We start from the raw sequence: 23,919 nt of genomic DNA on the forward strand, positions 1-23,919 counted from the left end.
AATGAAGAGTGCAGGAGGGCATGCCAGGAGCAGCATCAGGCATATCAAATGAGGTGTCAACCTGGTGAAACTACTATTTGTGTGCCAAACAGCATAAGCAGCAAATGATAGACAGAGCTAAGTGTTTCCACTACCAAGAGATCAGGTCCAAGATCTGCAGTCCTGTGATATCCAGTTGTGATTGTTGGTTGACAACTAAACAACTCACTGAAGGAGGAGCTCCACAAATATCCCCATCCTCAATGATGGAGGAGCCCAGCACATCAGTGCAAAAGATAAGGCTGAAGCATTCGCAACAATCTTCAGCCAGAGGTGCCGAGTGGATGTTTCACCTCGGCCTCCTCCAGAGGTCCCCAGCATTACAGATGCCAGTCTTCAGCCAATTCAATTCACTCCACATGATGTCAAGAAATGGCTGAAGGCACTGGATACTGCAAAGGCTACGGCCCTGACAATATTCTGACAATAGTACTGAAGACTTGTGCTCCAGAACTTTCTGCGCCCCTAGACAAGCTGTTCCAGTACAGCTACAACACAGGCATCTACCCAGCAATGTGGAAAATTGCCCAGGTACGTCCTGTACACAAAAAGCAGGACAAATCCAACCCGGCCAATTACCACCCCACCGGTCTACTCTCGATCATCGGTAAAATAATGAAAGAGGTCATCAACAGTGCTGTCAAGCAGCTCTTGCTTAGCAATAACCTGTTCTCTGATGCCCAGTTTGGGTTCTGCCAGGGTCACCCAGATTCTGACCTCATTACAACGTTAGTTCAAATGTGGACAAAAGAGCTGAACTCCTGAGGTGAGGTGAGAGTGACTGCCCTTGACATCAAGGCAGCATTTGACTAAGTGTGGCATCAAGGTGCCCTAGCAAAACTGGGGTCAATGGGGGAAACTCTTCGCTGGTTGGAGTCATACCTACCAAAAAGGAAGATGGTTCTGGTTGTTAGAGGTCAATCATCTCAGCTCCAGGACATCACTGCAGGAGTTCCTCAGGGTAGTGTCCTCGGCCCAACCATCTTCAGCTGCTTCATCAATAACCTTCCTTCCATTATAAGTTCAGAAGTGGGGCTGTTCGCTGATGATTGCACAATGTTCAGCACGATTTGCAACTCCTCAAATATTGAAGCAGTCCATGTCCAAATGCAACAAGACCTGGAAAATATCCAGGCTTGGGCTGACAAATGACAAGTAGCATTCACACCAGGCAATGACCATCTCCAACAAGAGAGAATTTAACCATTGCCCCTTGACGCTCAATGGCATTACAATCACTGAATCCACCACTATCAACATCCTGGGGATTACCATTGACCATAAACTGAACTGGACTAACCATATAAATACTGTGGCTACAAGAGGAGGTCAGAGGTTAGGAATCCTGCAGCGAGTAACTCACCTCCTGACTCCCCAAAGCCTGTCCACCATCTACAAGGCACAAATGGGGAGTGTGATGGAATACACTCCCCTTGCCTGGACGAGTGCAGCTCCAACAACACTCAAGCTTGGCACCATCCTGGAAAAGCAGCCTGCTTGATTGGCACTACATCCTCAAACATTCACTCTCTCCACTACCGATGAACTGTGGCAGCACTATGTACTATGTACAGGATTCGCTGCAGGAACTCACTAAGGCTCCTTAGACAGCACCTTCCAAACCCACAACCGCAATCATCTAGAAAGACAAGGGCAGCAGATACATGGGAACACCGCCACCTGGAAGTTCCCCTCCAAGCCACTCACCATCCTGACTTGGAAAAATATTGCCATTTTTTCATTGTTAAGGGTCAAAATCCTGGAACTCCCTTCCTAACAGCACTGTGGGTGTACCTACACCACATGGACTGCAGCGGTTCAAGAAGGCAGCTCAGCACCACCTTCTCAAGGGCAACTAGGGATGGCCCAGCCAGCGAAACCCACATCCCATAAAAGAATATATAAAATCTTCTGACCTACCACCAACCTTTGCAGATTTGTGCAGTTTTTTTTTCAATTTGTTACTATCCTTAACTTTTGGGAGAAACCTGTGACAGGGGAAACTGAAACTTTCCTTTTGGGCCCAAGAGGAGCATAAGATAAGTTTTTCGAAAATAAAATCTACCCTGACTCTTCCTCTAGCTCGGTTTACTGGTAGGGAATTTACAGTGGCTTCCCTCAGAGCACTGATTGAAATGACAATAGGACACATATAACTTAAGATGTAATATGACTCGATCAAAAGCAATGTACATTAGCAGCAGCATTGCTGATTCCTGTGTCACCCTATTAAATATTGAACTCGGCCCCTAGATCTCTTTCAGTCCCTCCTCAGTTTAACACCATTCATTAAACATTCTCTTATTCTTCCTCCCAATTTGTCAAAATTTGCACTGATCTGTATTGAATTTCACGTGGGGTAGTTTTTTGACTAATGTCATTCACACCTGATCAACATATTTTAAAGAAGGATTACCCCATCCATTTTCCAGTAGGCAGTCTTCCCACTCACTCAGAGATGGTGGGGAGGGGGCAGAATGTCAGTGGGAAAGTCACTGAAGTGATTTTCACTACCTGCGTACCTGGTTTCTACTGGGCAGACTGGATTACCGTTGTCTAGTGCAATCTCCATGGCAATGTCTCTACTAACCAGAGTCCATTTGTTAACCAATCAGCATTCTCTTCTCATACAGTATAAATTGTTGTTCCCTTTACATTTGGTATTCTTGTGAATTGTCCTGATGAGTGCAAGATGAAAAGCTTCTACAAGAATGTCTCTTTTTTTCAACAATACTCAAGTTCTGTGCTACCAATTAACTATTACCATTGTCCTTTGGACTCTACAGTCTTAAAAATAGACATGAGAGGGAACCATTATTAAAATATATTAAATACAAAGTGGAGTAGAAAACACAAGTCCAGAGCACTTTATCAAATCAATGAGGACTATAAGACAAAAAGACGTAATTATGAAGGGGGTTTTAAGACACTGTATTTATGATTGTTACATTGAAAGTTTAGCATTTTAAAAGTATCTAAGTTAAATGTTCAATTTGTAGCCATCAGGCTTGCATGGGGCAAAGTTCTGTAGGAGCCTATTTTATGTTAATAACTGATTCCTGGGGAGAGATTTTATTTGGGTGAATTTCTGTTCAATCTCCCTCCATTGATAGCTTGGTTTGAAAAATTAATACAAACATATATATGCATAAGGGAGATTTCTCTATGCACAGTTAATCTATTTGAACTGTTCTGGAGGCAGAAAAAAGAAAGACTTGCATTTATATAGCGTCTTTCATAACCACAGATGTCTCAAAGCACTTCACAGCCAAAGAAGCAATTTTGATGTGGAGTCACTTCTGTAGCATAAGAAATACTACAGAGAAAACGGGAGTCTGCAGTTTTCAAAATACCTTGTTTCATATAAGACCTAGTTACAGAAACTTGAAATCTTAAAGCAAACTGCATTGTAGTGGAAAGCAGTGGGGGAACTTTATGGAGGTTTTGGGGTGTCTCAGCTGACAACTGGATAGCCAGCGAGGGAGCCACACTCCCTCTTCTAGGAAAGGAAGACCCGTGGTAATACGTACCAGTCAGGCAGTTGAGAGGTCACTGGCAGGCCTTCCACAGGATCAGGACCCTGGGGGGTGAAAAGTCCCACCCAAGAGCTGCCAGCCAATCTGAGGCCAGCAGCCCTTTTGCTCAGCAATGTCACCAGGAAGGTCCAGGATGGTAGAGCCACCCAGGCCAGAGGTAATTGCTGGTGGGAGAGGTTTAGCAAGTTGGGGGTGGGGGAGGGGTGCGATGTAAGGGGGGGTCACCAGCAAGGGCAGGGCCATGGCTCTCAGCAGCAGTCGGCCTCTCCCCAACTTTCTGATGCCTTACCTGGTGGCAGAGCGGGAAGAACGTCCATGGACCTTCCGGCCATTGACACAATCAAGGTGGAGGGAATGTGTTGGGGTCCCCATCAGTCTCATTTAATCCCTTTCCCTCCCATTGTGTCTAAAGAAAATCTGTCCTGCTTGCAGTAGTAAGTGTAATGTATGTGGCAGATTGAACTATTTCTCGGCCAAATTTCCAAAGTGTGGATGAAAGTACTGATGACTCAGCTGAAGGTGAGATCCTCACACATGGGGCTGGATTTAACAGAGGCCGTAGCCTCTGGCTGCCACCCCCACCCCCCACCACCCCCAACAACCCAGCTAAGAAATCAAAGGGAGGCCACCCATGATCCTGATGGCTGCCTTGCAGCCATTTAACCCTGGGAGCAATGTTAAATAGTTGGAGTTGGGACTTCCACCCCTCTCTTGGGAGGAAATCCCACCTTAGAGAGCTGCTGGCCACTTGGATGACCAGCAGCTCTGTAGTCCCAGCAGCATTACCAGGGGCAGTGGCTACTGCTAGGACTACAGGCAGTCCCACCAGGCCATACAGCCCAGGTAAGTCTTGGGTCTCGCTTGTGCCAGGTTCGCAGGCCCTGATGAAGATGTTGGCGGGGTGGTGGCAGGGGCAAGATTTGAGAGGCCAGGGAGAGGGTTAAAGAGGGGGTCTGATATTGTGGCCACCTCCAATGGGCCTCGGGGCCTCCCATAAGCTGACACCAGCCTGGGTTGGGCCTCCCCGGGGGGAGGGGCACGGGGCTGGCAGGGTGGTTGGTGGGGGGGGTGTGGATATTCAAGGCGGTGGGATGAAATCCCTAAGTGACCATTAATTGGTCACTTAAGGGCTTCAATGGGCCCAAGGGCTGCCAGGTATCCAATGGCTGCCCCGTTAAATTGTACGGGGGGCAGGGGGAGCGGGTAGGTGGCAGGCATGGCACCCGCTGGATTTTACTTGTCCTCCCCACCTTCAAGACCACCATGCAGTTCTTGGATCTGTAGAAATATATGGATCTTGCAAAGACAGAACAAGTAATTTGATCCAATTCGTGTTAGCATTTCCTCCACTTGAAGAAATTGTTTTAATTACATTATCTCCTTTTAGAAAATAACTAAGTCAGATTTCAACTGTACTGCGCTATGACAATCAATGTTCCATTGGAGCATGAATATTAAAGATTTATTTCAATCAATTGCCTTTAGTGCTCATGTTCGACATTGCAGAAATTAAGCCATTGAAGGGAGAGCAATTTTTTTTTAAAATCAGGAATTAATAATCGAATTTTACATACAAGATCCTTTCATCAGAATACACCCTCCTTATAAGGAACTGACAGTTTTAATAACCACAATGGCAAGTTCCAATTTTTCAGTGAAAATTAACTCTATTACACCAAACACTTAAGCAGGATCAACCTGGATTGAGCCAGATACAATGGGCAGAATTTAATGTCCCTCCCCAGAGATGAGTTGAGAGATGGATGGGGGAGCCGGCAGTGGAGGTTGGGGGGGATGCAGGTGGAGATCCTCCTGTCTTCCCACCTCCCTCCAATTATGTCTGGGATGGGAAGGCTTGTGGGTGGCCTTCCTACCTGGAGGTCAATGGAGGCCCTTAAGTGGCCAGTTAAGGGCTTCAACTCATCACCGCTGGTATTCAACCAGTGGTGGACGGGGGCTCGTTGTCCCCTGGGGAGGGTGCCCAGCAAATCCCGTTTGCAGAGGAGTGGGGGTGCATTGGAGAAGGAGCGGTTTGTTATGGTGAAGTTCAGCTGTCATGTCAAATGGATATGGACCTCTGTCCAGAGTCATTCAATATATATTCAACTTGTAACAGTGCATCATGAGAACCTTATGATGGATGTTTCATTAAATGTCACAAAAGAATATGTAATTGCTAAGTAAGCGGATGTTATCAAGAGAAGGTAGAAAGTGCCCTGCTTCTTTGAGTTAACCCCAGATCTTCACCGATGCGTTTGGAAACTACCTATACCTGAAGAAGCAAGAATTTAACAAGAAGCACTGAAATGAATTTGTTGTTAGAAGAGTTCTTGCACAGCTCAGAATCTAACTCATTGGGTTTTTTTCAATGGTCATGAAGGAAGGACATGATAAATTTCACTTGTCCATTGATCCAAAGTTATGTACCAGAACCTTCAAGGTATAATTGATCCACTTCAAACCATTGATTATGATCTGCCTGAACTCCAAAAAGGGAAACTTTTTATTGTAAGAAATATAGCCTACTGATTATCTTTTCAACACAGCTAGTTGCATGTACCTTTTTTTTGGAATTTCTCCAATTCCTAAGGGACTTCAGAAAAGGTGTGAAACTTTGAAGTAAGTTGCTGTTGGGGTGCATACCATTTTGGTACATGGTGCTGATGAAAATGGAAAAAGGAAGTCCTATTGAATTAATACCAATGAAAAGATAGTCTGTAAAACTGTTCAAGGACTAAGAAGCAGAATATGTCTGTAATTATCTCTGTGGAAATGGACTCAAGCCAGAGCCTATTGAAGTTTCAGATGATTCCTCCTAACAAACAATATATCCGGAGATTTCTTAAAATGATTATCTGCAGCAATTTGTTCTAAAGATATCGAGGTAATTGCCTTTTTTTCAGCTACTTATTGAAGAAAGAAGTTGACTAGGCCTCAGCCATCGCCATGAGAAGAATCTGATGAGGTTAAGGGATCGTCTCTCAAGCACCAATACAAAATTATTTTGACATCAACAACAGGTGTACAAAAAACCTTAGAAATTCACAGGGCAGATGGAGGCTGTTTGGTCCATTTTTTTGTGGTGGCTCTTGGCTACAGTTATCCAAAACTAATCTAAAAATCAAAACTGGGGCTGTTTTTGTTAGAACGGAGGAGATCAAGGCATGATTTGATAGAGGTATTTAAAACAATGATTGGATTGATAGAAACAGACTAGCCCAATTTTAACCCCCTGTGGGAATCAAGTAGATGAGGACTGAGGCTGACGACAAATCATCTCGCTGCCTGAAATGTGAAGCCCATGTGATTTTAAGTCCCAGGCCTCATCTATGCGCTTTCCCAAAGTCTTCTGCCTGAAGCAGGCAAGAAATCTAAGTTCACCAGTAGGCAGGAGCAAGATTTTGGGTGGCAGGAGGCCACTGCCAAGGGCCCAAAGGAACAACTGCCAACAACCAGGTAAGTAGTTGAGAATGCAACGGTGTGTGGAAGCCCAGGATAGGAGAGACTTAATACTTCAGGACTTCCTTGTGAAGAATAAAGGAGAACTTCTGTTTCACTTAGTCTACAAGGAAACCAAAAAAAATTACGCACTTTTTTGTGTCCTCTCTTGTAGCATTTCTGCCTTTTAAAATCAGCAATGAAATAAATGACCAGATAATCTGCTTTAGTGTTGTTGATTAAGGGATAAAGATTGGTCAGAACACTGGCTGAACTCTACTGCAATTTCTTTTTTTAATCGTGCCATGGGATCTTTTATATCCACCTCGGGGGGCACGTAGGACTTCAGTCTGATGGCTCATCCAAAAGATCGTTCTTTTGTCAGTGTAGTTTTACTCAGGACTGTCCTAAATTGTTGGCCTAGAACATTTTTCAAGTCCGCAGACTGAGCTCAAGCCCCCAAAGTGAACTCAAGTCCCCAGTGCGATTCTTTAACACCTAAGCTTCTGTTTCAGAGGCATGAGTGCGACCATCAAGCCAAGGCTGATACCTAGGGCTTCTCTCTCCCCCTCCCCACATAAGTCCCCCACCCTAGTCACTCCAATATACACGCACAGCCTCACTAACCCTCTCTCTCTCCATACAACCCAACCTGGCATCTGCCTCTACAAACATACATAATCACTTTCATTTGAAACTTTCTTCTTTCCCCATCTTCCCACCCCTGCTATTTCCTGTGTACCTTTCCAGCAACTTAATTAGTTCTGCCAATGGCACAAGAGGTAGGTAGAGAGGCCTAGTTTCAGAATTTGAAGCAGTGTCAATGATTAAGAGCAATGAGTTAACGTCATAAGCAACTTTATTGTTACTGGTAAATCTTGTTCAATAAGGCCAATTTTTAATCATGGAAAAGACCCAAGTAGGCACCAGAAGGACCTCCTCAGGCACTGCTGTCATGGAAGGGATTGAGGCAGGCATCAGAGAGAGAGAAAGGAAAATTCAATGACAGTTCTTTGGAAAGGAATCATAAACTCTTGGACCATTTTGAAAATGTGCTCAAAAGGCTTCAGAGAATAAAATTGCAGTTTCAAACACAGGTAAGCAATGTTATCTAAAAGATAGAGGCAAGAGAATGTTTCTCACTGACACGTTGAGCAGAATGCATCGATCTCACATGACTAGAATGGGTGACACATGTCAATTATAAAAAAAAAAGAAAATCAGGATAAGCAACAGAGATCATTAATTTTTACAATGCCTCTAGTTGTCTAAGATTAAAATAATCATAGAATTATATAGCACAGAAGGAAGTCATTTGGCCCATCATACCTGTGCCATCTTATGGAAAGAGTAATATATTTTGATTATATTATGATTTGGGTACAGGAAGCAGATGCCTTGTGGGTAGTGGCCCTGCCTCTAAGGCCAGAGGTTCCAGATTTCAGTCCCACTCCTGAGCAATTCCACACATGCCATTGTTACTATAAGGTTCATTGGTTCTGTGCATAGTGTATACTAGGTGAATGGGAATGGACAGGTCTTGAGTTGGCATGGAGGGTGTGAGGGGTCATGGGAGGGTAATTGGGGGGCTTGAATTGACATTGAGTTGGCATGGGAGCTATAAGGGCCATGGTGGTGGGTGGTAGGAGTTGGCATGGTTGGGGCATGGAAGGGGAATGGGTAAGACATTTTGAATTTACCTGTCAAAGGTTCCTGGATCCAGAGTCCTCTGTGGGGCCATGAACCACGAGACACCCAGAAGCTGGACCAACTCCACGAAAATTGCAGAGGGCTAGGAGATACCTACCCTGCAATGGAGACGACCAGGCCAAGAGAGAGAGCCTGCATACTTAACCAGTGCCAGCAAAGGTTCATAGGCCGGAATGGCAGCAGGAACCCCAGAATCGGGTTCCCCCGATTTTTAAATTGTTCTGGAGTCATTCCAACTCTGTGAAAATCCGGTTCAGTGTTTCTTTGAATATTAGTTACATAAGGACCTGATGTCATAATCAAGGTCCTATTCCCAAACAAACATTTTAATTCAAAACCAGATCATTCTACACTGCAAAATGTTTTCCTCTCAAATATTTTGAGTGATGCACTTTAAACATATTGTTAAAGAAGCATCGACAAGCAAGGGTTTTCTGTGACGTACTAACAGGAAGTGTTTCAAGACCACAAATGGTGAGCCTCTCCATCTTTCTGTCATTAAGAAAAATATACTTATATTGGGCTGAGCTCAGATTTAAGACCAGTCTCATTGTTTATTTCAACCCATTTCTCCTGTTTTCTTTAAAAGCTGTAGTTTTATTGGCTAAAGTCATAGTTTGTACTGCCTCTCAACAACATCTAAAAATAATTCTTAGGAGAAAAATGCTTCTATTATTAATACTATCTAAAATTCTTTAATAGGCAGTATGACGAAACATCAGTTTTCTAAAACATTGCACCTTAATTGGTCTTATGGGTCCTAGATTGGAACCCAGCTTGATAGATCCTAACTTTTAATTTGTTTGTTTAGATATGCAGAGAGGGGCTACTGAACTGAGTCACCGGAGTCAGCTAATGAACTTTCAACAAAAGCATAAAACATTTATTAAAAGAGAAAAGATGAACCATATTACAATATTTCTTTACCCACAACTATACCTTTACAGATTTGTAAGGACAACACAAGTTGCAAAAGCTATCTTATACCCTAATGTTCACAGAAAGCACAGTCCATGTAAGCCAAATGGCAACATGTGGTCAGACACACCACACTCTGAAACCAAGTGACATATGCCACCCCAGATAGATGCTATGGATCACTCCTCAACTCCCCCCAGACACTTGTTACACCGTGACCCAACCAGTCTCACTGAACTCTGTCTTTCACACAAGGGCTTCCAATCTCCACTCTCGAAGGACTCACTTTAGAGCCTTTTGCCAAACCAATGCTTTCTCTCAGACACCTTCTGCAAGGCTTCACCTCCAGGGGTTTGGACTCTCCTTCTGATGTTCCTCTACTCCTGGGTCACCATATGCATTCAGCTGTCTTCCACACACTCTCTCTCATCAACTCAGCTGTCAACAGTACATCACTGCTTCAAATGCCCATAGCAAAGAGTTACAGACCTTCAGCCATCTTGTTGGACCTTCTGGCCTCTTGCAAGCTGTACTCACTTTAAACCTGCCTTCTGCAGCTTTTGTCTCTTTAAGTCTGAAGCTTCGAGCCTTTCTCTCCGCCCCTCACTCTTAACTTCACTTAACAGAACCTTTTCCAGGTTTCTGTCCTTCCTTTGATTAGAAGGTCTGCTTGGGACTTTCTCCTGCTTCTGTCTCACTCCTTTAGACTTGGGACCTTTTGGTTTTTTGGGGAAATATGCCATCACTCTGCAGTTTTCTCTCGCAGTGTCCAGTCTCTTTGGAGTCCTGTCTTCATACTGAACTCAAAATTGCTGTTTCTTTAGTTTTTCTGTATGTGTTTATGGGTGGAACCTGCCTCTCTGGACCCCTGTTGCTAGGCAACAGCTCAGTTTCTCTACTCTTGTTTGGTTAACTTAGCTGCCACAGTCATAAAACTCTCATTAGAAATGCAGGTAGCTTTTAAAGTGAAACTAAAATCAGCTTGGCCTTTCTTAACACACAGATACAGAAATACAAATCAAACTTAAACATTAAAGCTAAAACCCATTTGTAACACCTACAAATACCGATATAACTTACTTAAACTATCTCTATTTCCGACCATAATTGAGGATAATGTTGTCTGTAAATTGATATGCTGTGCTGTAAATGTTGTGAACCATGTAAAATGTGAGTTAACCCATTTTGATATGAGCTGTTGTGGTAAGTAGTGAAAAATGGTTGTTTTTTCAGATTGGAGGATGGTTTGTAGTGGAGTTCCTCAGGGGTTCCTCAGTGCTGGGACCCTTGCTCTTCCTGAAATATATTAATGACCTAGACTCTGTTGTGCAGGGTATGATTTCAAAAATTGCAGACCATACAAGGATTGGAAATGTTGTCAGCTGTGATGGGGATAGTCTTGAACATCAAAAGGGCATAGACTTGGTAGATTGGGTAGACAAGTGGTAGATGAAGTTCAATGCAAAGAAGTGTGTGGTGATTCTTTTGCAGGGAAGATATGGTGAGGCAGCCTAAAATAAAGGGAAAGCCTCCAAAGGAGGTTCAGGAACAGAGGGACCTCGGTGTACATGTACATAGGTCATTGAAGATCACAGGGCATGTTGAGAGGGCAGTTAATGAAACAAATAGTATCTTAGGCTTTATTAATAAGAACATCAAGTACAAGAGTAAGGAGGTCATGTTGTACTTGTATGAGACACCAGTTAGTCCTCACCTGGAGTGCTGCGTCCATTCTGGGCGCCATACTTGAGGAAAGTTGTGAAGGCATTGGAGAGAGTACAGAGGAGGTTCACAAAAATGAGTCTAGGGATAAAGAACTATAGCTATGAGGATAGATTGGAGAGGTTGGGATTGTTTTCCTTGGAGAAAAGAAGGCTGAGAGGAGACTTGATAGAGGTGTACAAGATCCTGAGGGGTATGGACAGGGTTAATAATGAGAAACCGTTGCCACTCAAGTGAACATCAAGAGCTAGAGGGCACAGATGCAAAATAATTGGCAAAAGGAGTAAATGCGATGTGAGGAAATTTTTTTTCATCCAAAGGGTAGTTGAGTCTGGAACAAACTTCCTGAAAGGGTGATGGAGGCAGGTTCGATCAAGGTATTCAAAAGGGAATTGGATTGATACCTGAAAAGAGAGAATGTGCAAGGTTACGGGGTAAGGCAGGGAAGTGGGACTAGGCGGAATGCTCTTTCAGAGAGCCAGTGCAGTCTCGATGGGCTGAATGGACCTTCTGCACTGTAAAAATACTGTGAATTGAACAGGTAGGAAGAAAAGAGAGTAGAAATGACCCAACTGTTCCATTGCTCTGGAAACCAGGTGGAAAATGAATTAATGATGAGCTATACAAAATCTACTTGTACCACATTGTACCACATTGAGGATGTTCAGCTTGGAGAGGAGTCATTTTCATCACATCATCATCATCAAGTCATGTGTTGTATTTTGATATAATTTAAGTAATGACATTATATATTTGTTAATCATGAATGGGAAATAACATGTTTTAAGGTTGATTCAGGAATATTGTGAATTTGAATTGCACCCTGTGATTTCTCAAGGCATATTTGCTTTAAATGACACTTATCACTGACAGCATTAGACCATGCCCCTACCATTTTAATCAACATCACATGAAGCCAGTGTCCCTTTAGCAGAATAGGATGCTGATCATTCTCCACTGGGGCGATTTGGAGCATAAAATTATAATTAAATAATGACTAGTGCGGCAGGGCATGTAGCTTTTACATTGGTCTGACCTTTGGAACTGTGCAACAATACGCCTTGCAGGACTTTTAGTAATCTCATGTTACTGCTGCTACTTTTGTTATTCAAATTTCAGAGGTGAGGAAAGGACACCCTCAACAAAAAACTTATGCAGACATTTGAAAATATCAGTACCTTCAAAATTAACAAACATGAATCAAAATAGAACTCTCCATGAGCTGCAGTCAGATTCACAGGGCAGAATTTTGCTGGCCCCAGGGTGACAATAGTGGGTGCAGTTGGTGGGGGGAGTGGGGTGCGGAGGTGGTAATGGGAAAATAGCAGACAGTCACCTGAAGTTTCCTCAGGGTAGGTAGGAATACAGACTGCCTGTCTGCTACAAGGCAGTGGTGGCAGCCAATCTGCATATTTATAGCCCCAGTTAGTGGCCTCACCAGCATTTTGTCAGCCACAGAGTGGCCCCTGCCACATACAGAGGCTGCCATCTCAGTGGAGGCAGCTTCCCTGCAGCAAGCTGGGCGGTGGGGGACCCTGGAAGACAAAGACTCTATCCACAGAAGAGGGGGCCCACTGGAATAAAAGGCTGTACCCATGGCCCAAAAGATGACACTGGAGGATGCTCCACTCTGATCGGAGGAGCCTACCTGCTTGACCCGTCTAAAAAATGTTGTCATTTTCACTCTACTGAGGATGTCTTCATTTTGAGACACGCTTTTATTCCCAGACCTGCCTCAGCAACTTGGTGGAGCTGCCGAGGCTCCAGAGCTGCTGCTATTGTGGTAAGCCAATTGGGAGGCAGCCTCTGGGAAAATAGTTCTCGGCCTGGCTGCAGGCAAATATAGGCTCTGGATCCCATTCTGACCAGGCCTGAAGCCCGTGGGAAAATCCTGCCCAAAACCCTCTGTTTTACACATCTGTATAATCAGAGTGCAACGGCTTTATTCCTTCTCCTTAGTGATCTGCAACAACTTTAGATCTTCTAATTCTTTGCATTTTATTGAAGTTATTTTTTAAAATTTAAAGAAATCTTAAATGACTTCCTAGTTGTGCAGAGCCCTACATGAATCTTAATGTGATATCACAGTTAATAATGGGCATGACAGGAGTTTACACACAAGTGCTGAGCTTACTCATTTATTTTGAGATCAGTCCCATTGTTTAGACATGTTTTTTCCTCTACTTAACTGATTCACCCTGTTGGGGGGGTCAATTGCTATAAACATGAACCTGTGGCATGGTTGTCTCTACAGCTAGTTATATAACAAATATGCTGTGAAAGTTATTTCTTAAACTCTTGATTTTTTAAAAATAAGAGCAGAAAATGCTGGGAAAACTCAGCAGGTCAGGCATCAACTGTGGAGAGAGAAACAGAGTTAATGGGTGAATTTTACAGGGGGTGCATATTGCTTTCTCCACCATCACCCCCTTCCAACCTACCCCCACCAATAGAAAAGTCAGCCTTGAACCCACTGACTCTAAAATGGGCTGCCTCACAGCGATAAGATGCTGGAGGTGGCCTTAACCAGGTGAGAGTGGGCCACCCGCCCCCTCAGAGACAGGAAGTTCCATCCTTTAGATCTGACTGGCTAGCAGCTGAGCAGTGAACAGCACCAAATCGCAGTATTGACCACTGGTGGGATGACAAGCAGTCCTAAGAAGAAGATCCATAGATGCTCGACTTCCAGGTAGGTCCAGGGTTTTTGGTCGGGGAGTGTTTAGAGACTCGAGAGGGCAGAGGGGTGGGGGATTGGGTTTTAGAGGCCAGGAGTGGAGGCACAAAGTGGTGGGGTGGGGAGTTACGATCATGGAAAGGGTGCCCCGATGGGCATAGGGGACTCCTCAAAGAAAGTACCCTTCCTTTCCTTTGCGTCTTTTAGCCCGAGTTGCAAAAGTAGCGGGCTGCCCCCCTTCATTTTGCCTTCCCCAGCTGCAGGTGTTATTTATTTTAACTTTCCGAACCATAGCTTTATTTGTTGTGTAGATACACTGGTAGTTTTTGCAGTGCTGGAGGAAGCCATTGTGGAATGTCTGGGCTTCGGGGTGATCACTTTGTGGAATCCATTCCTGAATTGACGATACACTCCTTCAGGTCCCTCATGCGACCTGTAACAGTTGTGTTTCTCCTTTTGGCCTTAGCACTCCAGTTATACTTCCTCGTTCTCTTGTCAAGGAAGGCACATTTACCACAGGTCGATTTCTGCACGTGAAATGCTTTAGCCCCACATTGCCGGCAAAGAGTGTGGGTCTTGTTTCACCTCTTACCAAATGACGATGTTCCCTTCGTCATTTTCACTGCGCACTGGAGAGAAAATATTACATGAGTGCACGATGGCATTGGGACGCTTGCCTGACATCATTATGTGCTGCTTCACACTCAGGTGTATACCTGCAAACCAAGGTGGCAATTCAGCGTCAGATTTCTATTGAATTCAAATTTTACCATCTGCCATGGTGGGATTCGAACCCAGGTCCTCAGACCATTACCCTGGGTCTTTGGAATATAGTCCAACTGGCCATTAATTGGCCATTTAAGGGCCTCAACAGACCTATGGACAGGTGGGCTGGCTGATGCCTTAACCATCTACCATAATATGGGGGACAGCTCAGCGGTGGGTGGGTGGTGGGCTGGCCGCCCATTTTATTTTACATGCCAACCCTGTCTACAAATACACTGGTGGTGGGGGGGGGGCATAAAATACCACCACCCCGCCCGCCCCCGCCCCCTGGTATTTCAGGTAGTGCCCTTTAATCAATTTTGTTATGCATGTAATAGGTTTCTGTTGATCCGCTCAATTTCTATTAGTCAATTATGCTGAATCACCCGGACGTTACTGCAAAAGCATTGGCACCTCTCGCCAATTACTATAAACAATGTTGCAACTTGGCATTCTCTGGAAACAGAATCCACTTAAAAAAGTAGATATGTTTAGCTGTGATTTCAGATTTTGTAGCAAAATAGTTAATAATTTAAAGGGAATACCTTGATAAAATATGTTTTCAGTAATACCAGGGTGTATTTCATATTCTGCATGATGTGCATTGCTGTAGGGAATGTGAGTTATTAAATCTTTATTACAATCCATGCCCTTTGTCATGAAGTGTTATTTGTCTTATCACCTTTTCATTATAGGACCAGTTTCACTTCGTTAGGATTCATTGAGAACAATTTTAAGTATAACCAAATCCATTATAATAGGATTTCAGTATATAGTGGAGTACAGACCCCACCACTTACACTGTGCCTGCATATGTCATACAGCCACCAATATCAGACAAATGGGGGTAACATTTCGTGACTGTCATAGGCATTAGCCACAAAAATGCCACTTAAACTGTAGTGGACAGCTTATTTCAGGCAGTTCAGGCAATTGTTTGTTGTGCCATTAAATCCACACTCCCATGTGAGCCCAAACAAGTGACATTAATTGTATATTGGGAAGCAGCATCTTTGTCCAACAAATTGTTACTGACCAACATATAAGAGTTCTTGGAAGACGATTACAATTGAAACAGGAGGGTACTGGCAGTATGCCAACACAGGTTACTGTTTGCTCCAGTTTCTGATTGCCCCCGTCAATCTGGCTTCCTCTTAAATGCTTTCAGGGCTCTAATGTCAGCAAAGTTGTCAGATTCATCGGTGTACTGACTGTTGGAATAAATTGTTTTTTGGAAAAGCTAGGATGAGCAATGACATTTGCTCTTATGCTTTGCAGTTATTAGGGAGTCTGATGGGTTTACCCTTCATCGTGCATAGCCAGCAAATGGCCTTGATGTGAATGTGCCTGCCATGTGCGGTGCCGAATGTACTATTAAATGGGTATGTGGATGTAGGTTATGGAACAACAACAATCAGATGACTTAACAACAAAGTATAATGGTCATGGTCTTTTGTAATTGTTCATGCTACAGATGATAAATGTAATTTGGAATTAATTTACGTGAATCCCAATTCTGGATAGAAGAAAGTACCAATTGAGGACCATATGACAAGAGTTTGTGATAGTGGAAGGGAGGAATTTTTCCAGCCTTTTGGCGACAGGCTGGGAGGCGGGAAGACTGGCAACATGGCACGAGGAGGCAGCAGCTGAAAAACTGGTAGATGGGCTGCTACTGGTAGTCCAATTGAGCAATTTAAGTGTCTAGTTAAGGGCCTTTTACCATTTCCGCTGATATTTTGCCGGTGGCATTGCTGTGTGGGAAGACTGTTCAATGAGATGTGATGGCTTCCCAACGGGCTATGGTGGGCCTTTCTTTTTGGGCACCCCATGGCCCACGGAGGAGCCCTTCAGCAGCAATGACTTCCGTGGTAACTGCGCTGTCTGCCCTCAGTGACTTCCCCCACACTCCCTACAACCCTGATCGACAGGGCCTTCCTGCCTGACCCTGGCATCCCCAGACCTCACTTTCTTGTCTTTGAGACCACACGGCCATTGATGCATCCTCATCCTGCAGGTGCAGCCCCAGCAAAGGCTAATGCTAGCGATGGTGCTGCTGAGCTGCCAGCCCCCTGATTGGGCTGGAAGCTCTTGGGTGTGGGCTGCCATTTTCAACAAGGATGGCAACCTAGGCAGTGAACTCTTAACTGGCCACCACCAGGAATATGGCTCCCCAGGTCCCACTGTCGTTCTAAGTGGGTTTTCCTCCCACTTTCAGTCCCTTTGTTGGGACTTCAGTCTCTGTCATAAAATTCAGCTCTTGGTGTCTACCTCATCATCCACACAATGTGGTGTAAAATGTAATTTCCATCCTTAATACAGTTTTTATCTCCCAACATTTAGAATCATTTTTGATGTGTAACATATCTTCACAGCACTTCCAACCATTCAAGAAAATGTTATCGTGTCTTAATGTGGGTGCCAAATATGCATCCAAAATATAAATTTTTCAGTAGTTTTTAGAGACTATTCAAGTATCTTGATATCATTATGATGATCTAAGCATGTTGCCTATGAAACTATTCAGACTTGGATTAAGAAAATTTGGGTCCTCGTGCAATATTTTGGCATTATGGTTTAGCTGAGGCGTTACATTTGACTGGAGCCACTGACCGTGGGCTCTATAGGCTAATTTGTTAATCTTCCCTTAATGCTATTGATGCTTTAGTTTATTGCCTGGAAATATTTTTAAATTACGCTATTCAGAAAAGTAAACTGCCTTTCCAACCCGATTCTCAGATCAGCAATCTTACAATACAATTGGTTATAGTCATTTGGTAGCACAGAACTTGAGTACTGCTGAAAAAAAGTATCAAATACCACATCCCTTCAGCTGTTTGCAATAGGCAAAGTAACTCTTTTGAGTCAAAACAATAAACTAAATTAACAAAAACAAGGGAGAAATCAAACACAGCCCCTAAGTCAGGTCAGCTGTAAAATCAAGGAAAAACTTTAAAGGAACCTTACAAACATCAAACTAAGATGTGATTAAAGGGGTCAACAAAACACCCCAGTCCCCGCGGTGCCCACCAGGCATGGAAGGCCTCGATGGTGCCGGCAGACACCGCGTGCTCCCTTTCCAGGGACATCCGGCCGCGAACGTAGCCGCAGAAGAGGGACAAACAATCGGGCGGGACTCCCCCGTCGATCGCCCGCTGCCTGGACCTGTTGATGGCCAACTTGGCCAGGCCCAGGATCAGGTTCACGAGGAGGTCCTCCTCCTTCCCGACCCCCTTCCGCACCGGGTGTCCGTAGATCAGGAGCGTGGGACTGAAGTGCAAACAAAATAGTAGCAAAAGATTTTTTAAATAACTAAAAAGGGAGTGCAGCCTAAGACATCCTATATATGCATGGTCCACGGACTCCACAAGACCGCAAAAAGGGCAAGTGTCTTGGGAGTCCGTGAACCTAAACATTCTCCTATTGTAGGGGACTGCTGCATGCAACACCCTCCAACCCAGGTCCCTGATAGAAAGAGGGAGAACACGTCCGTAGAGGGCCTCCCATCGGGGGCCTCCGCCGCTGGACGGCAACAAGGCACGCCAGGGCGTGTCCGGGCGGCGGACCAGGGCGAGAAAATGGAAGGTGTGCAGCAGCAGTCCGTACAGAAAACCCCTCCGCACCGTGCCAAATGGCACGGAGGGCATGTCCCTGAGGCGGCTCATATTATTGCGGGGCACCGGCACCCGAGGGAGGGTTCGGGGCTTGGGGCCAATGTGGAATTCCGTCCGAACAGGGGAATGTTCAGCCGGAAGATAACCGCGCACCTGGGCCACCTCGAGACCTAAAATGACATCGGGTCCGAGCACGACCGTCCTTAGGTCTTGGATGGCATCGGCTGCGACCTGGACACTCACTGACGCGCGGCGCGCCAACTCCAGGCAAAGTACTGGTAGTCCAATTAAGCCATTTAAGTGCCTAGTTAAGGACCTCTTACCATTTCCGCTGATATTTTGCCAGCGGCATTGCTGTGTGGGAAGACTGTTCAATGAAATGTGATGGTTTCCCAATGGGCTATGGTGGGCCTTTCTTTTTGGGCACTCCATGGCCCATGGAGGAGCCTTTCGGCAGCACTGACTTCCTCCATGGCAACTGCACTATCTGCCCTCAGTGACCTCCCCCCAATCCCTACAACCCTGATCGTACCCAACCTGCCGTGCTTACAAAACTCAAAACGTAGTGTCCAACATCAGGCATGATTCCACAATTGGACAACACTTGCTAAACAATCCTGAATGTGCTAAGAATTATGCTGAAAGCCAATTTAAGTGTATCAGTTGGGCTCACACTGTGGCTCACTTATGCTAGAAGCCACATATATTCACACACAGGGCCATGTCCTTTGCAGACAGCAGGACCATGTCCATGCTTTGTGCCTTTCCAACTAAACAAAAACTTGGGGTCAGCCATTCCCTGGTTCATTCCCCGTGGCAATGCCTTGACCAATCTGAGTCGACCTGCTTGGTTTGAATTTGAACAAAAGTTGGGCAGTTAACTGTTCTCTGCTGCATTCTCCACGGCTACGCCTCTACCAATCAGAGCCCACTTGCTAACCAATCAGCATTTTCTTCCCATACAGTATAAATTGTTCTTCCCTTTACTGGTGGTTCATCTTGCGAACTGTCCTGATGAGTGCAAGATGAAAAGCACCCCTAGAATGTCTCTTTTTTTCAGCAATACAATTGGTTATGGTAGTATAACAGCTCCAAAACTGGTACTGGTCTAGAAACTCAGAGACATGAGTTCATATTTCACTAAGGTAAATTGTGAAATTGAATTCAGTCTGGTAATTTCTGGCTGGTACCAGGCAGAAATAACCATGAAATCTAATGCATTGTCATTAAAAAGCCAACTGGTTCACTTGTACTTCAGGGAATCAGCCTCGTCTGGTCCATTCAAGACTCTAGTTCCACACCACGGTCATTGACTCTTAATGCTTAACAAGTTATTCAGTTGGATAATGGGATGCTAGACCACTTCAGAGGCTCACCACCACCTTCTCTGGTCAACAGGGATGGCTGATAAATGCACATCTGCCAGCATTGCCCACATTCTGTGATCAAATTTAAAAGAAGTTCTGATGCTACTGGAGATACCAAAAACTGGCCAAATAAAAGGTCAAATCCAAAACTGTAGCAGAAAAATTGCCTAACATCATTGATATCAAACCCTTCTTTCCCCTTATCAGTCAAACATAGAAAAATTACTCACTATTCTTAGGGCAGAATCGTCCCAGATTTGTGCAAAGTGGGGGTAGTGGGCACGAGAAAGATGTTTTACCCATTGGCTGCAATGGTGGATTTTCATGCCGTATCATCCCCTTCCTGCCTCATAAATTATGCAGTCATCGGAAACATGCTGGATTGTTGGCTTGTGGCCTCCAATTTGCCCGCCACACTATTACCTCACCACTTCCTCACGCGGGGCACCATATTTAAACTGCAGCTGCATGCACAGTTCTCGACGCTTGCAGCCCAGGACTGCTCTGGTGAAGACACCCAAAAGCCAGGAAGAGTGCAGCCCCCAATTCAGTGACGCACCGCTGGCATGCCTTCTGGACAGTGTGGAGGCCTGCCGCAATGCCCTCTATCCCGGCTCTGGCCGCAGGAAGCCCACCAATCTAACCAGTCTGGCTTGGGAGTTGGTGACAATGGTGGTCAGTGCCAATGCTGCACACAAGAGGTCGGCCATCCAGTGAAGAAAAAGGATGAATGATTTCATCCGTGCTGCCAGGGTAAGTTAACTATCTCATTAATCTCAACTCACCCACTCACAAGCCCATCACACATTCACTGGCCCCTCACTCACTGCCAGCTCAAGGGACATCACCACGCACTCTCTTACACATGCTCACAACTCCATCTGGCCTCATCTCCCCTGGAGATTGTTTCCTCACCCTGTCCATCATTCCACTCTGCACACATACACATCTGGCATCCTTCTCATTTGGCCTTGCATGCGCCTTGCTCACACTCGCTCCATCTGTCTTTATGCAGGACAAGATTGTGCACAATCAATGGAAGAGGTCCCAGACATCAAGGTCCTCACTCTGTTTGAGTGTCATGCATAGCTGCTGGCTGGAGAGGATGTGGACCATTCCTGCAGCAATGATGAGGTTGGTGTCGAACACCCACGTGAGGATCCTGCACCACATCATCCCTCTCTCAACCCTACTCTGAGTCCACTGTTCTGTGTTCAATGCGGCTGCCAAGCACTAATAATCTCCTCTTTCTGTCCTAGGCACATCCCCCGCATCTCCCTCAGGCAACTTTGACCCTGACCCCAGCGCCGAGATCACCTTGGTTGAGGGCAGCACCGTTGAAGATCCGTCACGGCGCTCACCCGCACCCTCCACCAGTGCAGTGATACATCTTGGTGGGACCTAGATGTAGAGCAGCCTTGGAATCACAAACCGGTGAGCTCAGCACACAATCTGTTCTACAGCTGGCGGAGACAAGGACATCCTTGGTCACCGGCACTCGGAAGACTGCTGGAGGAAAGGAATTTGCTGAGTCCGAGTCAGATGATGAGCCTCTGGACTCGGTCCTCCATCAGTTGGTGGAGTTGCAAAGTCAATCATGGGAACATCAGGAAGGGATGTCTGGTTCACTCCTCAGATTGCAAGGGACGATGGAGGTGATGAGATGATAGCACTGGCATGCCCATGCGCCGAAGTGAACACTGGCAGGATGGCGGCAGGCATGGAGACCTTGGTTCAGGACATTGGCCCTGCACTGTTGCACGGGTTGCACTCCATCACTGATGCCATAGTTGACTTTCAACAGTGTAAATACGAGAGGGGTGTGGGGCAGATCCATCTCACTCCAGCTTCCCCTTCTCCTCAAGGTGTCAGCCAGGGGCCATTGGGCACCCATAGGGAGGAGGACCAGCAGCTTGACACTCCAGGGCCACCCACCCAAGTGACTCTGGGAATGTCTGGCCAATCTAAATCCCCTCTTCCTGTGATCCCACCATCTCCAGCTCCACAGGTCGAGGAGGGTATACCTGGCCCACAAAGCAGGCTGGTGTCCTCCAGGTCTCAGCCCTCCAGAGGGCGCACACCAAAGTCATCACAGACAGGGCATAGCAGTCAGCAGGCTACCTCCAATGTGGATGTTGAGGGAGCACCAGGATGTCACAGCAGTTTAGGAAGTTTAAGAAGATGTAGTTGCATGGCCTGGGCACAGGTGTGAATCACTTGTACATAATGTTCACTATTGTAAATAAACTCCCAAGAATGTCTCCTTGTCTGTGGATTCTTGTTAGGATGAGCAGTGTTTGTGTCACTCAGGTGTGAAACCTTAATTCCTGCACAAGATAAGGCAGGGCCTCCTCCCTGTGTAGTTTGTAACCTTCAGAGAAAAGTGATGATCTGGCTTCACATTCACTGGACACATCAGTGAGGTCTGCACCTCAATAGTGTTTGTCATTGTTGCTGGATTGTCTTGGGCAGGTGTCACAGATGTCTGTCATTCTCTCTGAGTGCTCTCAGTGCCTTTGAGGTGGGGCTGGCCCCCCCATCTCTTCAGCGTCTGTGTTTAGTGATGGTGTGGTCCTGAAGGGGTCAGGTGCTAAAGGCTGACAAAGGATCAGGTGCATTTAAAGTTTCACAGCTGTGTCTCCATGATATGACTCTGATCACCGAGTGCAAGCAAGCTTCCCTCAGCCATACAGGAGTCAGACGTTCACAGAGGCAAGGTGAAGATCTATGGAGTGTCCTCACTACATATCTTCATCGTCCTCCTAGAATCTTGTGACTATTAGGGTCTCCACTTCGTCTCCATCACATGAGCCTGAGCACCGAGGGTATGTGTGCTGCCATCAGTCACACAGGAGTCGAACTTTCACAGATGCAGGGTGAGGATGTCAGGACTATCTTCACTGCACCTTGTCATCATCCTCCATGAATCTTGCGGCTATGAGGGCCTCCTAAACACGCTTGCCTCGACTGGCCAGTGCTATGGCCTCATCACTAGCATCCCCTTCACCATCCTCCTCATTGGAGGAGACATGCAGCTCTTCCATCTACTCCTCATCAAGGTCCTCCCCCATTGCAACGCCAGGTTGTGGAGCGCGGAGTAAGTGACGATGATGTGTGACACTCTCTCGGGACTGTATTGCAGTGCTCCACCGGACCTGTTGAGGCACCCCAACCTTATATCCAAAATGCCTATCATTTGCCCCATCAAAGTCCGGGTTGCAGCATGAGCCTCGTTATACTGTCGCTTTGCTGCAGTCTGAGGCTGCCACACGGGCGTCATGGGCCAAGTCCTCTGTGCGTAGCCCTTGTCCCCGAGGAGCCATCCCTGCAGCCTCTCTGGACCCTGGAAGATGTCAGGCATCTGAGACCTGCTAAGGATTTAGGAGTCATGGACCCTGCCTGGGAATCATGCGCAGACTGTAGGATGCATTTGAGATGGTCACGGACCAGCAAAACATTCAGGAAGCCCTTGCAGTTGACGTGGTTGACTGCCTGTTGCCACGGAGATCTAAGTGTCACATGAATGCAGTCAATGGCACCCTGCACCTGTGGAAAACCTGAGATCTGCGCAAATCCCAGCGCTTTTGCTTCCTGGCTTTCCTGATCCTGGGTGAAATGCACAAAGTTCGTGAAGATGGCATCCGTGACCTCCTGGATACATGTGTGCATGGGGGCTTTCGAGATCCCACACAGGTCACCTGTGGAGCCCTGGAAGGAGCCACTGTCATAAAAATTGAGCGCCGCGGTCTCTTTCACAGCCACTGGCAGCTGATGCCCTCCATGTCCCCGTGGCGCCAAATCCTGCAGCAGGTGGCCGACCAGTTCCCTGGATATGCAAAGTCTTCGGCGACACTGGTTCTCAGTCATCTACAGGAATGACAGGAGCTGTCTCTAAACCCTGAGACCAGCAAAGCACCGAAGACTGACGGCTCTCTTTGGATCTTCAGCTGTGTGCCTGCTGCCCCTTCATATTGAGGTAGATGCTCCTCCCTTAGCCGAGACAGGCACCTCCGCCGCACTCTTCTTCTGATTCTCTGCTCCCTATAGGCCATTAGGCATACTGCTAAATCACCAGGCTCCATGACCCTGATGTTCTCCTCCTGCAGGAACAAAGAGGGAGATGCGTGGGTTAGCAT

At 45.9% G+C, this 23,919-nt stretch overlaps 1 protein-coding gene and 1 pseudogene across 1 annotated transcript in view; one reads left to right on the forward strand and one right to left on the reverse strand.

Moving 5' to 3' along the window:
- The window catches only part of prr16 (proline rich 16), a 318,647-nt gene that overhangs the window by 48,294 nt on the left and 246,434 nt on the right, over window positions 1-23,919 (forward strand). The gene's annotated exons all lie outside the window — the stretch shown is intronic.
- Window positions 14,308-14,654, reverse strand: LOC144689674 (large ribosomal subunit protein eL37-like; annotated as a pseudogene).

This window comes from Cetorhinus maximus, chromosome 2 (assembly GCF_964194155.1).
Source record: "Cetorhinus maximus chromosome 2, sCetMax3.hap1.1, whole genome shotgun sequence".
NCBI classification, from domain to species: domain Eukaryota; kingdom Metazoa; phylum Chordata; class Chondrichthyes; order Lamniformes; family Cetorhinidae; genus Cetorhinus; species Cetorhinus maximus.